The sequence below is a fragment of the Podarcis liolepis genome (assembly GCF_965112155.1).
Source record: "Podarcis liolepis genome assembly, chromosome: 2".
Classification (NCBI taxonomy): domain Eukaryota; kingdom Metazoa; phylum Chordata; class Lepidosauria; order Squamata; family Lacertidae; genus Podarcis; species Podarcis liolepis.
The window spans coordinates 41,932,094-41,945,088 of record NC_139555.1 but is presented as its reverse complement, the minus strand read 5'-3'; the positions used below and the strand labels follow the sequence as shown (position 1 = coordinate 41,945,088).

The window sequence follows — 12,995 nt, the reverse complement described above, 5'->3', positions numbered from 1 at the left end:
GGGCTGCATGAGCACACAACGCCCTCGAGCAGCTGAGAGGGCGCCAGAAGTGTCACCACTCACACCTTCCCTGTGCCTGGGACCCACTATTTTAATTTTCTACAATGTATTGCATTGATAGTACATTGGGAGCACTGTGGGAAATAAAGATGGCGGTCCCCAGTCATTCAGTGGTAATCAGATTGCTACTGCTACCACCATATAAAACTTGTCAGGGCTCATCCCCTGTGGGGGTGGATAGCTCAGCTGGTTAGAGTGTGGTGACGGCAACAACAAGGTTGCAGGTTCGATCCTCGTAAGAGCCAGCTGCATATTTCTGCATTGCAGTGGGTTGGACTAGATGATAATCAGGGATCCCTTCCAACTCTACAATTCTATGAGATCCATCTAGGAGGGGCCTATTGACATAGGGTAAGGCCCACCATAAGGCACTTTTTCAATGGCCCCCTCAAACTCTGGAATAAAAGAATGAATGTGAGGAACCAGAAGTGAAGGGGTGGCCCAGAGGGAATGACTGCAACTCAATATTTCTTGTAACCTGGGGAAGCAGGATACCAACAACACACGTGAATTGACTGTAACCCTCCCTGCTTAAGTAACTCTGTGTAAACAGCATTCCTGAATTTTCATCTTTGATTCCCCAGATAAAATATAAGCTGCATTATATCTACTTTCACAGGATGAGGCTGTTGTGCTGAATAATGAAGATTTCTGCCTCACTGTGTCGTCAATTTGCATTTGTGAGACAGGGAACTGATGCGAAGTAAAATTTGCAAGAGTCATCATAACCCTTTGAAACCTAGTAGGCAGTTTCTTGGGTCTAATCTTTCAGGTCATTTGGCATTTTAACAGTTTTTAATATGCCTAGTGCCCTGTGCAGGCAACTGACAAATCCTCGCCAACTTAGACCACCAAGGTTCAGCAAAGAATAAGACTGCAGTGCCACTGATGGCTGCATAACAGGCAGGAATTGGGTGGGTGCTCTAGCGGAAGGGAAAGCGTTGCCTACTGACATCCTCTTCTCGGCAGCAGCCCAAGAAACAGAATCCCTCTTCCTTATTGGTTTGGGCAATGAAGGCAGCTATCCTATGCACACTTCTGGGGAGTAGTTCCCTCTCAGTAAACATGCACAGCATTGCACTGTCAAGCTTCAATCCTAGGTTCAGTTTTAGAACAGAAGCTCTCTTAGAGCAGAGCCACACACACAACCTGTGGCTCTGCAGCTGCTTTCAAAGCAATGGCATGAGGCTGCTTATTATATGCCAGGCAGCTCCTGATGCAATACTGCTTTAGGGAGAAGTCCAAAGGTGAATCTGATGGAAGAGAAAGTAGCCCCTATGGCTACTGTTAAAACATACCATTATGACAGTGATTTGATTGCAGCCATTAGCAAGGAGTGATGTTTATTTCTGAGCTGTGAAAGGCTTAACTGGTGGTTTCTGCTGATCAAGGTGTTAAGCTGAGGGCACACAAATAGGTACTGTATTTTTTGCTCTATAAGACTCACTTTTTCCCTCCTAAAAAGTAAGGGGAAATGTGTGAGATTCAGAATATTTTTTTTCTTGTTTTCCTCCTCCAAAAACTAGTTGCGTCTTGTGGTCTGGTGCGTCTTATAGAGCGAAAAATATGGTAATTCTTTTCTTGATCAGTTGGTAGCCCTAAGAAATGCCGTGGCTTATGTATCTGCTGCTGCCTGTTTTGTGGGGAAAAGCTAGGTGCTCAATGGGTGCTCCCTCAAGTAACTACTCCTCCCCCCCCTTGGTAGATTCAGTTAAACTATTTGAAAGCAAAACTCTAGGTAGAAGTAACACATGGTAATGAAACGATTGGGAAGGTGTCACAAGGTACATGTTTTTGCCTAAGGGAAGAGGAAACCTGCCAGGGAAAAAGTTGGAAACAAACCCCAGCAAGAGGCTGAGCAGGCAGATTCAAGAATGAGAAGATAGGAAATAATAGCTTTAAACTACAGCTGAATAGATTTATGTTCCTATTTTCAATGGTGATTTAGTGGTGCATTAAGCAGTTTAGGGAGGTTTTGCAGTGTTTTCCTCCAGAATATTGAGTAGCAGCTTTGCAACTAACTTGTCCAAACATTAAAACAAGAAACAACAATCAGAGATGCTTTAAGCATACTGTTTTAAAGTGGTGGTGGAGTCCCAAAACAAGTGGCTCTGGTGTTCTTTGCCATTTTCTCTCTCTTTCTCTTGATATTCTGTTTTACACAGCACCATGTTCTCATACACTGCAGCCACAGCCATTGCATGGAAGGCAGCATGAATGGTTTCTGATACAAAACCCAACACAGTGGGAAGGAAGTGTGGAAGGAAGCAAAGAAGAAAGGGAAGTAATATTAAATAGTAGGTTTTTGTATATGGGAAACAATGGGATGTATTCATACCCAACAATTATTTAGTAAAACCTACAGAGCAACAATATTTGGTGTATTAAAAGAACATAAGCAATTTCACTGAATGGCGTTGTGGTTGCTGCTTATTTTGGGCAAAATTGGCCAGGCTTTTTGCAGTTTAGGTAAAAAAGAGCATTATCTTTTATTACGGTCACATGGGCTGCTAGCATGAGTCCACAACAGTAGGTAGGTAGTGGTCTGGGCCAGTTTGCACAACACAGTATGCTAGACTTTGGCTTAGCCAGACTGTGTTGAGCTTGTAGGCTCCCAGAGAGGTGGGGTGCAAAACTGCTGCAAGCTCCTCTCTGGTGTACCACATGCTTGCGTGGTCATGCAGACATTGTGCATTAAAAAAAAAATTAAGACATTTCAATGCTGTCCCCCTCACATGTTCAGCACAACTGCTGCAAGTACAGAAAAGGCTGGGTTTTCATTAGACGTTTGCAATGCTTTTTCCTTGAGAAAATCTCTCTCTCCCCCCCCCCCATTCCCTCTTTTTATGCTCAATAGTGCCACTGAAGGTCAGTTCTAATGTGGGGTTGCAGACAATATTTGTTATGGGCAGAAGATTTTCTCTAATGAAAGTCGGTTTCAGGGTAAGCTCTATTCTCTTTGCAAGCTTTTGAAATGTGTGGTTTATTTTTAAGCCTTGAATGATCTGCCTGCACTCATGGGAGGCAGAGAATCTGTGAAAAAAATGAGTATGTAATGATTTTAAAGTGCATAACCCTCTGCATTCTCTGACTTATAAGACGAGTGATACAAACATAATCAATAATTAGAAGACCCAGCTATATGACTCCACTTCCTTGAGAAATATCACAAGGGCAGCATGAGCGTTCCTTGGAATGGCCTTGCTAGGGTACCTTCAGTGCAGAAATGGCTAAAACTGCAAAACAAGAACGTTTAGTTTGGCTGGGACTTACTTCGACATGATGGAGACTAACCCTAGTTATTTTCTTTGCCATTTTCTACCTTTCTCAGTTACTCTTTAAAACATCTCTCGTCAGGTTAGAATCTTCACTTTCTACCAATGACCAGGCTTTCAAGGGCTTTTGCTCCCTACAGCATTGTAGAACAGTTGCCGGTGGAGCTAATTCTCCTTGGAGAGCATCTCAACTAATGGAAACTAATCACCGACTGCTCTGCAGGAGCTGGCAAACGTTTTGAGTTTGCTATGCCAGCAGGTGGATGTATGGCCCATTTTTAACGAGTGAAAAAGATGACGAGGAGGAGAAGGAGGTGATGAAGAAGAAGACTTCTTCCAATTTTAAGGAATGGAAAGGGGTCTGATTGTGTCCAGCTGTAGCTGGCTCTTGACCTGTCTGATATACAACGCGGGAGGAGATTTTCAGATATTTTATTGTTACAATGGCTTGTCCTGCAAGGCCAGTTCACACAACAGAAAATGATCTATGGTGAATGCCGTATGTTTGATGTGCATAACTAGTTACCATACCTTCCAACATTCCTCAGATGAAAACAGGAACATCAGAAACATCTAAATATCAGAAAGGGGCAAGATTAGACACGGATGCACAAATAATTTCTTTTTTTTGGGGGGGGGGAGACAAGTGACAGCTCATCCTCCCCCTGAGCTTGGCAGCAGCACTGACAGGGGAAAGAAGGACATTCCAGGCTCAAATCCGAAGCTGGAATTGCTTTCGTAATTCTGGGACTGTCCCTGGAAAATCGGGACACTTGGAAGGCATGAGTTCCTACTGATTTTACCATAACGTACGTAAGTTACCAGTAGTTTTTTCTTTGCATTTCAACATTTCTCATTTTTATTTAATTTTAACGCTAATAAGCCACCTTTTTTTAAAAAAAAAAAAAGTGAAGCAACCCTCTCAGGCAGCTGAAAGCCAATCTGAAAGGGCAATAACACAACCAGATGACTGACTGCACCCATGTGGCTGGGGCTGGCTTTTTTTCATGCCTTCATTTCAAGGCAACAAAGCTATACAATTGGTTTCCCTTATTTAAATCAGTGCAGTTCCACAGCAGGGTGGCACCACAGTTTCTGAATATTCCCTACTTTTGAGCTGGAAATCATAGCTGTGGGTTGCTCTCTAAATGATTTCTGGCACCCCCTGAGGTGCCTGAGTTCTCCCTGTGTCTTTCTTTCTTTGTCAAGCACCAGAAACTCCCTACCTTTAAGTTTGTGAGCCATCACAGTTCTCTGTTAGCTTGAGATTTAATGATTGTGTGTGTTTTTTTAGGCTCGAGGGGAAAACCTCAGTGCTCTGCAGGAGTATATTGTAAAGCCTGGTCATAGGCTGTGAAATGCACTTGAACCATATGTATAAACATTATTGGAAAAACAATGGCTTTCCAAATCTGATCCTGATTGTATCTATTGACCCACTGCAGTAGTGGCTGTGTACCTCTCTATGTTCAGCACCAAGGGAAAAGACTTCATCCTATGTCCATCAAGTCACTATGTTTCTCATTCCATCTGCTTAGCTCAAGTTGATCCTAATTTAGCACATCCACCTGTAGTTCTCCATGACACTGAGAAATGACTGCCTGACTATACCCATCATTCTCCTGAAATAAGATGGGTATGAAGTTCTCTTGCCTATGGTTTTGTGCCATACTTTCTGAAGTACCTAAAGCCACCTTCTCCAAGCTTGGCCAGTGGTCTGGGATGGTTGGAGTTACAGTGCAAAACATCTGAAGGGCACTAGGTTGTGGAAGGTGGCCTAAGGAATACTTGCACAGAGGCAGGACAATGTGAAATGGCCACTCTTCTGGGCTAATGGTGTTTCTTCTGGCCACCTGTTATGCAGACAACGAGGCCTCATTTATACATTGCCATAGACTATTACCACCCCAAGTGATTTATACTCTCCTCCACCCATATTATTAGGGCACTATGCTTGGCTACATACTGTGCTGGAGATGCTATCTCCTCTGTTCTGTGCCATCTGCGAAAAACAGGCACATTCCATGCTAAGAATCAGTAGGAAGAAAACAATGAACGAAACTGCTGATATCATAATGCCATTATATAAATTTGTATAATTTATGGGAGGGGGAAGTTGGGGCCACTTAGGGCGTTATTCTTTCTGCTAAATGCTCCTTTTCAACCAAGTTCCCACTTGAGTGCTTCTTGCTGGGAAATATATGTATTTTATCTTTGGATGTGGGAGGGGGGCTAATTCTCTTGGGCTCTCCATTGAGTCCAGTAAGTTTGTAAGTTGGCACCCCAGATCTATGAATTTACTGCACTGCATTGCAACTCTGCTAGCACATGCTCTCTCCTCTCTCACCCAGAAAGCAATGTTTCACATACAGTTTTTCCTTTTCAAATCACTAAATATTTAATTAAAAACAACTAAAACAACTTTCCTCATATGTTCTAATTGGAAACATTCTACTTAGCTAACTCATAACCAATTGAATTCAATAAGCAGGTTGGTGTGGATTCAGATCTTACTGGATCTTCAGTAGAAAGCAAACAGGATTTTTAAAAATTCACTAGCCACTGAAATTATTTGCCTGTCTTACACCCGATTCAGCCTTGTTTTCTGCAACTTGAGCAGTTCTGAACAATTCTCAACACTTCAGAGAAATGAAATGTTATCAGAAACCATTACAGAATGGATCTGAGTGCAGAGTGGGGCCTGGTGTCCTCCACTGATGGGTGGTTCCATCAAATAAATTAATCACTGAAAGAAAATACTGTAAAAATATCAATAAACCTTGGGATTTGTTTTCGTTTACTCTGCAAAATGATCTAACATGGGAAGCACACTTTTAAAAAGGATGTGACTGGTATTCCTTTACCCAATGGGAAATTATGGTAACACTAGCCAATATAATTGGTCAGTACATATAATTTAGTGAAGGCCATTTCTTGTACCAAATGCCATATCCATGTAGATACTTTCGAACCTCTTTTAAACTTGGCTTAACTTTTCAGTAACTGCATGATAAGAATCAAATGGTACTAGACTAATTTAAGGTAGATTCAGTTTACCAAAAGAGACAGTAGCTGCTTGTGCATTTATTGTGAATTAGTTAGCCACTTCCTTGCCTAGTTATAAGTGCCAAAGTATTATAGATCCTCTCTCATGGTTAAACCCAGTATTGTCAATGGCTGACCCTAGAATTGTTTGGAAATGTGGAAGGATTGTAAAGCGCTAGAGATGACCATCTCCCCACATAGCAGCTGCTGCTATGAAATAAGCTCGTGAACAGCTATTAGGCATCTTCTTGCTGTATGAATTCGCCTGTGAGAGTGTTTGAATGCCAGTCCAAAATTCACTGGACAAGCTAGATATTTGCAGTTTGTCCTGTGCGTGGTAGCTACAGAGGCCACTATTTGGCACATACAAAACTAGAACAATCTTCTATTAGTTAAACTATTCCTAGCAAGCTGCTTTGATACCCAGATGAAGTGAAAAGCAGGGTGTATTTTTAAAAATAAATAAATGGAAATCCTTTTCAGGAGAAAAAATGGCTGCTTGAATTCACTTTCCCACAACGCATCATATGGTGTGCCAAACACTCCATCTCTGCAGCTGGGGCTACGAATTGAACATGGGGTGAGGTGGGGGATCCCAGGGAAGAGAGCAAGGCCGTCAAAAGTGACTTCAAACATGAAGAAAAATCAGCTGTTCCTCTCTCCTTCCCTCCAAAGCAAGTAGCAATCAGGGCACACTCCAACTATTCAATCCAGGTTAGGCATCCACATAGACAGCTACTGCCATGAAGCTGCTGTTTCAGGGTGACCCTATTGTGTTCCAGTGTGCAGGGGTGTCATGGATGTCTGAAGCACAGTTTCCCCATAGCTCACCCCACCCAGAATATGCAGAGAACACTCAGAAGAAAACAGGGGAAAAAAATCTTTAATAAGAAGTTTTTCCAAGAAAGCTTACAGATGGGTTAGGTGCCCTCCTCCCTCATTAAAACAAACAAACAAAAACAAATGAGACACCTGACTCCCGAGAATGGGAAGAGGGGAACCAGAAGGTAAGCACACTCAGCAGCTTCAATTCCTCCTGCTGAGGACTGTAGAATTTCTACTTTCTTCTGCCTCCTATGTGTTCTCCACTCAGAAAATATGACCCTGAGCATCATTTTTGGTTAAGGAGGAAGCATTCAAGCCTGCCTTTCCTGGCTTTAGCAGCCCCTCTCTAACTGCTCATTATCCACTATCCTTGGTGTGCTTCCAAAGTGAGTAAGAATTTGTACCTGCACTTGGGTATGTGTTGTTTCACATGCACAGTGGCTACCAGTGCTAAGAATCGATACTCCCTGGACGTCTGCCAAAGTTTGTGTTCTTCCTCTTTAATCCTACAGACCTCTTTGGGGTTGTCACCAATGGCCTGCCAAAACCTTTCTCTTTGGACTTTTGTCACCCCAAGGTGAAATTTCTTGACCTTTGCAGCAAACCTCAGGGGGCTCACTTGTTGCCTTGAGTTTTCAACATTAATTGAATGCTGTCAAAAGCATTCTGCAAACCAGGCTCACTGAAGTGCACAATGCCTGCCACTTAAGGCCTTGCCAAATGAGCTGCGTAAATGCTATGCCGCAAACATCATCCTTCTTCTTTCTGCTCCCCCATTCCAAGACTCCCTTCTGAGCAGTCTTTGGGGATGGACTGATCTGTCAAACATCCCATTATGGGCAATTCTGACAAGAGAACTGTGACTGTCTCATTTTAATTGGGTCATGCTGCAAACCTAGCAATCACTGCAGTGTGGGGAGTGGCTGATATGCCTTTATCTTAGGGTGGATTCACATGTTCACTTACCACCTCAAAGTCAGTGATTTTCCACGTGGAATTTTATCCTCCCTACGTGCATACAAGTCATATACGATGGGGTCATTGTTAATTGCATGTGTAGACATATACTGTATCAGCGAAGCAATATTCCAGTTTTACTTCCAGGGAATCTAGTAACCATTTCCCTATAGTCTTTCCCTATGTCTGTCTAGCAAACATTTCTATACAGGAAACAAACACAGGGAAAGACTGCATGGTTCCTTCCTACTCAATCATTGTTTAGTTTGTAAGGAGGGTGACAGCCGAGTAGAAAGAAACCACGAGGCTGACTCTACCAATCTTTTTTTTTAATAATTATTATTTTATTCATTAAATATCCACACAGCCCTTCATCTGAGGATCACAGGGTGGTTTACAATATTAAACACAAAAATACACACCATAGGAACAAACAGAAACTATACTCCTTGCCACAGTTTAAAAGGTCATAGCTTGTTTGATTAGCCAAAGGTCTGGGAGAAGGAAAATGTTTTGCCTGGCACCTAAAGATGTGTAAAGGGACGCGAGTGGCGCTGTGGGTTAAACTACAGCGCCTAGGACTTGCCGATCAGAAGGTCGGCGGTTCGAATCCCCGCGACGGGGTGAGCTCCCGTTGCTCGGTCCCTGCTCCTGCCAACAGCATTTTGGCTGAATTTCCTAGGCTGTTGGGTCAGAATTTCTCAATATAATTTATGGACACACCAAACTTTGTTGTCCTGTGAGGAAGCCACAGTTGATCTTTGTGTCCAATCAACGCATTAAAATAATGCGAAGGTTCGAGCCTGCATAGAAATGCTGCCCCTGTCATTTGGTGCATTATATGGAAGGGTCAGGTACCATAATCTCAAGAAGCTTCTGAAACACATCCAATGTTTAAAAGCTGGTTCTTCTTTTTCTGTCTGCTGAAATGATCTAACCACTTAAATACTTATCTGGAAAAACTGTTACTTACACAGCCCAATCCCTCCAACTCTGGCCAAGTGGGGAGAAGATGGCATGGAAGGGGGAAAAGTAACAAGGCTTTTGTGGTGTGGCAAAGCCCCCCAACTAAGTTTGAGATCTTCTAGGCTGGAATGATTAGGAAATTATCATGGCTGGGAGCTGAATCTATGTACTTTAAGGTAGTAGGCAGTTATGGGCTGCACATTCAGCAGAAACTTAGACCTGGGGTAGGCAACCTAGGGCCCATGGGCTGGATGCGGCCCAATCACCTTCTCAATCTGGCCCGTGGACGGTCCGGGAATCAGTGTGTTTTTACATGAGTAGAATGTGTGCTTTTATTTAAAATGCATCTCTGGGTTATTTGTGGGGCATAGGAATTTGTTCATATTTCCCCCCAAAATATACTCCAGCCTACCACAAGGTCTGAGGAACAGTGGACCGGCCCACTGCTGAAAAAGGTTGCTGACCCCTGACTTAGACCGTGCTTTGCAGCACTCTTCCTTCCCTATTCTGTGGTAGTGGTGGGCTACCTCCTTTATAAAGCCCCCTACAGATCAGCGTCTGCTGCCATTGACTGATCCAACTTCAGAGTGCCGAAGTAATCCATTCAGCCTTGTTTGCCTTTTGAAAGCTGAAAGCCAATGCTGGAAGGTAATTAGGAGCACAGTGTAGACTGGCTTGTTCAATGGGCATTGCTTTCTCCATATCAAGCAGCTCATTGAAAGTCTGATGTAGAATGAACTTTCTTCCCAGGACAGAACCTCTTGTGTAAGCTTGTGAGAAGCCCCCACATTCAGTCCAAGGGGATGTGGTTTCCCAAGCAAAGCCCACAAGGATTTCATTGACTTTAAGTGCCTGTCTGCTGTGACCTCCAAAACTAGGCATCAGGTAGGGCACACCCTCTTTGACTTCCTTAGTATACATGCACATTTGGACACTCAAGATGAGAGAGAGAGCCAAGGGAGGGGTGTATTTATGCAGCCTTCAGACAGCACCCATATGAGTAGGGAAAGCCTGGAGGGGGGAGGGGGAGGGGAGAGGAGAGGGAAAGCCAAAATAGATGGAAGGAGTGGGCAAGCCTTCCAAGAGTGTTGAGTTCAGACCTAGAGCAAGAGTGATCTGTCCCTCCACTTCTAGCTGCTAGGCATGGAGGAAGCTGGGGTGGCGAGGAAGAAAACCCCGGCTACTTTTGGCTCTGGCCCCACCCACCCTTGGCTCCATCTCTACTTACCACTGGCATGTACTCCCTGACTGATTATTCCTGGGGGAGTTTATTTATATATTGCATTTATACCCCACCTTTCTCTCTCTCTCTAAGGAGCTACATGATTCTCCCCCATCTCATTTAAGCCCCACAACAACCCTGTGAGGTAGGTCAGGCTGAGAGGCAGTGATTGGCCCAAGGTCACCCAGTGAGCACAATGGCTGAGTGGGGATTTAAACCATGGTCTGCCAGGACCTAGTCCAATACTTAAACCACTATGCTATATAGTCTCTAGAATGCTGCCCTCACCAGGGGAAAAAACGGGTTTCCCATCCCATCCCATCCCATCTTCAGCCATGGTAAACTTCATTCCCCTGAGCTGAAGTCACTTTCACACCATATGCTTAATTGACATGTATATCACTTTAAGAGTCACGACTTTGCCCAGTGAGTCCCATACCCCTCAACCATCCTGTTTTAAGTGGGACATCCTGGAATTACAGCAGCCATCCTGGCTTCTGATTGGTATGTCCCATTATTTTGGTTTCGTGCTTTGGTGTGAGTCAGCTGGCTTGTGCCAGAGTGCTGGATCAAAAGACACTCATTTATTGGTCTCGCAAGAGCAAAATGTTGGATGGAGTGGAATCTGGGAACTATAGTTCACCCCTACAGTTCCCAGCACCCTGTACAAGCAACAGTTCCTGGGATTCTTTGCAGGAAGCCATGTGCTTGAAATGTATGGTGGATGTAACTACAAAACATACCCACAGAAAGCCTTAAAGGAACAGTACATTGCTTCATGGGATAAGGAATCAACTGGTGTCTGTTCTTGTGACACATGGCATTCTATGAAGCATCACCAGAAGGAAAGCACTGATCTGGAACTCCTTTAGCACTCCTGGGCTTAATGGCCAGGGAGCTCTAAGACGTGCTGCATGCAAATTTGTCTTCAGAGCCTTGGATGATGTCAGGATCCAATGCACCAAGGAACATGATCCCAGAGCAGTATGTAAGACATGACTTCTGATTTTGCACTGCTGCAAAGAGACATCCCCTGCAGAGTCACTTAGTGGCCTGGACAATTTCCTCTCCGTAATAAACAGAGATACACAGGGCCTGAAAATGATATAGTTAAACATGCTCATGGCGGAGGTGACCAGAGACACTTTTTGCAGTACTTCTTCCAGCCTGCCTAAGACTGAAGCTAACCCCCCACCCCCAGCAACAATCGTCATCATTGCAGGCGGCCAAATGCTGCATGGATTTCAAACTGACAGCAGCAGTTTGTGACAACATCCATTTTTAAAAAAAGACTTTCTGGATACATTTGCACTTTGTTATAGCAATACATCCCTTCAAAACATACCCTGTCCTTTACTGCAGGGAAGGCACTGTAGTAAACATGGATCTCTGATAAGGAAAAAGGCACATCTTTGGTTTTCTCACCCTCCCGGTAAGTGGTGCAAAGCCAGTGAATTGCCACTAGGGGGTGCAAAGGTGCCTTTTCAAACCGCTTTGCGCCGCAATGGATAGCTTTCCTCCCTTTCAGCTTCCTCCCTCCTGAGCTTGGGTCCTAGGGCATTATTATTTTAGTATGCTGTCGTGCAGGCTCCTGCCTCTTCCTCCCTTCATCCTGTCATGTTCTCCTTCAAAGACTCCGAGGATGCAAGGATGCTGGGGAAGACTTGGCAGCTTCACAGCAGCAATGCAAGGAGATAATCATTAGCATCAGCAGCAGGATTACTGTACGGCGACGTGCTGCAGAATGCTACGATTCTCCTGCCTCTCCCACAGGCCTTTCTCTTCCAAGAAGCTCGGTCAAGTTCAGACCCTGACTTTGGCTTGATTTAAACTTGACACCTTGCAGCTTCTTGATTAAACTTGGCAGTCAGCCACGGCACATGCAGAGTAGTGGGCCTCTTCCTGCCCCGGATCCCTGGCATGCTAATGTTGCATGCATAGATGCAGGGCAGCCTGGTTCAGACTAGAGCTGTGCACAAATGGCTCTCAATTTTCTCTCCCCCACTCCCTCTCCATTTGTGGGTAGAGAAGTTGAGCCAGGGGCAAACAGACCATTTCACTGAAATTCTCCAGGGGAATCAGAAATTCTCCAACAGTTTCTCAGGGTGGGGTTCACCACTTGCCGTCGTGGCAGTAGCACAGCTTCTTTCTCTCCTCCTGCCCTCTAAGGTTTTTGCTGCACTTGTTGTTGCTGTCACTGTCAGTGGGAACATCAGCAACTGTGCTGGCAGCCTGACCACCATTTAGCACCTTCTGCAATGTCCCAGATTGATAAAAAGGTCTTCTGAGGAATATCAGCTCAACTCCTAAGCAAAGCATTAGCTGGATGGAATGGCACGTGGCTATGCTTTTCTTAATGGTGCTTAGATTGGGCCTTTGTGATTCATGTTGGGGCCTGTCAGTGGAATGGAAGAAAGGGAACGAGTTGGGCATTTAAAGGCTCTGAGTCTTGCCTAAGAAAAACCATTCCCAGTTTTATGGCTTCCTTCCTTCCGTTGGCCTTCAAGGCACAAGAGAACCAGCTCAGATCAATGCAACAGCACGGGCTCCTTCCTAAGCTTTGCTGCCTTGTGATGTTCTTTCTCTGTGGGATACATCATTAGGAAAATGAACATGAATCAGTGCTTGGTAGAGTTTGGCTTTTA

The 12,995-nt window shown here is 44.3% G+C and overlaps 1 protein-coding gene and 1 long non-coding RNA gene across 8 annotated transcripts in view; both read right to left on the bottom strand.

Annotated features, from left to right (window-relative positions):
- SHISA6 (shisa family member 6) overlaps positions 1-12,995 on the bottom strand; it is a 261,607-nt gene that overhangs the window by 37,920 nt on the left and 210,692 nt on the right. The window lies entirely within an intron of this gene.
- The window catches only part of LOC310699632, a 56,725-nt gene continuing 45,930 nt past the window's right edge, over positions 2,201-12,995 (bottom strand). The window contains exons 2-3 of the long non-coding RNA XR_014522175.1: positions 3,867-3,908; positions 2,201-2,284 (exon numbers count right to left, since the gene is read on the bottom strand). This is a non-coding gene — a long non-coding RNA (uncharacterized lncRNA). The remainder of the gene's footprint in view (positions 2,285-3,866; positions 3,909-12,995) is intronic.